Here is a 4,346-nt window from a genome sequence, read left to right on the forward strand (position 1 = left end):
TCCTGTATAAGCCTAAAAGCACCATTCTTCTTTGGAATAGTAAACCATCAACTTGAATATGGACCTGAAGAAGGCTCCAAAATTTGCATTTTGATCTTCTTGTTCAAAAACTCCAGTAGCTTAGGCAAATATGCCTGAGATATTGGAATAGGCTTTAAATTCCATGGCACATGAGGTACTATAAAGATCACCATAGGTGCAACTATGATTGACACATCCAATTTCATTTGGCTAAAATGAAAAGGATTTCCCATGCCTTGCCAACATCTGCAAGAAACAAGCTCTTTCTGTAGACAAAAGGAAGCTTGTATCACCAATTTTTAGCTTTTGTAAATTTTCAGCTGTAAATTTATGTCCTACTCCATGTGGATCCTGTAACCTAGGCTGTTGAGTCACTTTTTTAGCCAACCCATCACTTCTAGGTGGTAAAGGCAAAGCCACAGGCTTAACCTTCTGTGCAACTGTTTTGCACTTTGTATCCACCCTTGCTTCAGTCCTGTTTTGCGGCCCATATTGCAACCCATAACATTCATGCTCAGCAAACTCTTGAATGACTTCATACATCTCTAAAGTGCCAACATAAATAATCTCTTTTTTTTCCCTATTTTCAGCATTAATTGCTCTAGAAATTTCAGACATTGTATCAACATCAACCAACCTTGAAAAAAATCGTGAAATACCTTCATTTGCATCCATCAAACCATATGTCTTCAACTCTTTTTCAGCCCATCCTATATATTTCTTTTCAGCCCTGCACGTGGCTAAAATATTCTTAAAACTGCCAAGACTACATGCTATCCATTCCTGCAATCTAGACACAAATACAATTTCCCCCTTTCTTGGAGGCATAATTATCTTCCTAGAGACATTGCCATGGCCTCTACTTACAACAATGCTATCTAAAAGCCCTTAAACTCTCATGCATTAGGTGGCATGGGATTATTCTGTAGCCTATCCTAATTGCGGGGATGATTCACACAAACAGTGAGAAACTATAATGCCTTTGTATTGTCTTTACTCTGAACCCAAGCATATGAAGAACCATCATCCAAGCCTTTTGTTTCCAGTCTTGATTCCAAAATAGAGTGCTGCCCCAAAATCATCAAATAACTACATGAATCTTGCACAAAAAAATGATATTTATTCCTAGCATCTCCAATAGTCATGGGTACATTCGGACAATTCACATAAAGATCCCTTGATAAATTGTTTGCTACCCACATGTGCCATCCTGGATCTACATCAATCGGCCAGTCTCCATTCTTATACAAGTTGCATGCCATAACATTGATTTCGGAACCATGATCCAAGAGAGCTATGCAAGGTGTCTCTCTTTCTCCCACTTTATCAATTGTCTTTATTGTAGCACGAGCCCAATGTGTTTGTGAATAATGACTGCTTGAAACAGAATGAACATCTTCTTCTTCATGTACTTGTTGATGGATATCCCCATTATACAATCTTCTCTCTAAGCTTATTGTTGCTCATAAGACCAATTTCAGCCACAAGCTTGTTGTCTACACTCACATTTACATTTGACCCATTTTCAACATCATCATGCTCCAAATCAATACTACATGCATCATCATATTTCCTCTAAAGTTGTTTCTCTATGTCTTTGTCAACCAGCATCAATGCTTGCAAAACTTCACTATCAAACTGTCTTTTTCATTTTAGCATATCAATGATTGCATCATGAAATTCATGGTTCACGATTCCAAGAACTTTGCCAAGTATAAATTCCACTCTACTGCCAAGTATGGGATCTTCCAGGACCTTTTTAAGATTTGTGGCGATCTCAAGATCTGATTGTAACCTGTAACTGGGCTGGTTGCTCCTTTTCTTGTCTAGATGGGCCTAAAGAGGAAGGACTAGCAGTGTCCTCATCTCTTCTTCCACAAGAGCTTCTTGATTATGAACCTCAGCCAAATAAGCATAGGCTAATGAATCCATTGGTGCACTCCAATCTATTCTCCCTCGTACACTCTGACTTGCATCAGCTAGTTCTCAGACTTTGTTCTTTTGCCTTTTTCCATTCAATCTAATGCCTACATCCAAATGTGAGATTTTTCTTCAACCATGTCTGCTTTACAAGCTTCTTTGGCCCTTTCAATTCTCAATGCATATGTGGTTGCATCTATGGCAACAAATGCTATTCTTGTTGCCTTCTCTTTCAACCTCTTCAACATGCCACCATTTCCAAAATTTGGCTCTATTAGAAGACCAGTTTCTTTTGCATATATTTTTCCATCTTTCCAAAAGACTAACCTTTTCGCTTCCGCTTCACGATAGGTTGTACAGTCTCACTTTTCATGCTGTAAATTATCACACCAAATGCATCTCCTCTTGCATCCTTCTTTGTACACTCTTTGGGCCATTGCCCAACCCTTCTCTTCTACATTAACATCCAAATTTTTGACCTTTGCATTGATTTCTGTCAAATTCAGCCTCAAATCATGCATGCCTTTGATTAATTCATCCATAGCATCACCTTTAAGAGCCAACTATTTTGCTATAGCTATAGCCGCCTTGGCTCCAATTTGAACCCCCTTTTAAGCACTGGCACGTGTGGTGCTTGTACCTTATTTTAATTTCATCCTCTCTCTCTTTACCAACATATACACTACCTCAATTACATTAGCCCAGTCTAATTTCAGTCTCGCTTCAGAAGAGGCATCTTCTAAATGATGAGTCGGCTTCTCCTGCAAGATAGGATCTATAACCTTTAAAAACAAATCAATTTTTTGACTCTCCAATAATTCTTGCGCATTAGTATCCAACTATGTATACGACAGATGAATTTTCATACCGAGAAGTGCTTAAAAATAGCCAAAAATTACGAATTTCAGGGAAAAAATAGACTTCGTCGAATGTGGCAGTGGCAATCAGTACGATTTTAAGCGGCAATGCCCGGATAATGCTTAAAAGAGCTGCTGGACGGCGGTCGGGGAATTTTCATAATTTTTTGGCATGACATACGAGACCCCGGGAGATGCCCCGTAGTGGAAGACTTCAAGATGGATGCCTAGGATCTTTCAGACCACAATTCGGGTACCAAACGTGGAAGAGGGAGTGCTCGAAAGGCCAAAGGCTAAAATGCCACGTGGGAAAGGACTAGAGCCCAAAGGGTGTGACCCTTTGGGGCTCCCTTTGGGGAGCCCCAAAAATAAAAAAACCTTGGGGGGGAACGTTTTTTTTCACACAGGCAAGAATGGAGGCACCATGAATAGAGATGGAGGAGAGATGGGTTATGGGGCTAGAGAACAACCCCCCCAACAACTGTACTTAGGCCTGTTTTTCTTCCTATCTTTGCTCTCCATCACTCCAATCCACTCCTCCAATGGCTGCCCGGTTGTGGAGATGCAAATCTAGTATCCTCCTCCATCTCTCTCCTCTAAGCAGTGGTTTGCATGCAAGAAATCAAGAAGAAGAGGGGATGAAGGATGCTTGTCCGACTGTGATCGGATTGCTTCAAGATGAAGAGGAGGCTGAGAAAGAGGTTTAGCACTGAAGAATGGTTGTTGGTCGGTCCGTGGACTTTCTAGAATAATTATTAAAAGACCCACAACACGCAAGACACGCATTATGCTCCAATTTTACAAAGAAATTTGATTGTTTTTGTTGTTTCATGGTCCAAATATTGTTCATATGTGATGAATGTTTGTTTGAATCTTGTTTGCATCATGTTTGAGGGCTGTAACTACAAAAATGCAAAACCCGTAATGATTTAGAGCCGTTATTAATTCTTTAAAACCCGCAAAATGTCATTTTTAATGGAAACTAGTGGTTTTTTCCGAATTTGAGTTGGGAAAAAGGAATGGAAATGGGATAAACTCAAAGAAAATGTTAATTTTTATTTAAAAATAATAATCCAATACAAATAAATCAGAAAATACCTATTCTATGAATAATAAATAGAAAAAACAACGAAAAATAAAGAAAATTAGGATTTTCGCGCTTAAACAATGTGGAAAAATAAGATTTATGTGCGTGAATGTTTGGTGAGGTTAAAGCATGAGGTCAAGCCTCAATTTGGTCTCATCCTTTGTGTTATAGTACGTGTTTATTATTTTTTACATACAAAAATGACACAAGACAACCATTTACACCTATGCAACGCAGCAACACCTAAACGGTGAGGGGGGGAGGAAGTTTGTGCAATGATCTAATTGCTGAAAAGATACAAATTTTGATTTCCCTCTTTGTGCATAGCATTTAGAGATTGTTCGATAATTAAATATAGGCGACTAGTAGCACGAAAGTTCCGGTGCTAGTCCCTAAAGCAATGCAGCACGGAACACTTAGTTAAAATTCATGAAAGGGCTGTTTTATGCACCTCACTTGGC

This window comes from Lygodium microphyllum, chromosome 17, assembly GCF_053477565.2.
Source record: "Lygodium microphyllum isolate KBCC chromosome 17, Lygodium_microphyllum_v1.1.10, whole genome shotgun sequence".
NCBI classification, from domain to species: domain Eukaryota; kingdom Viridiplantae; phylum Streptophyta; class Polypodiopsida; order Schizaeales; family Lygodiaceae; genus Lygodium; species Lygodium microphyllum.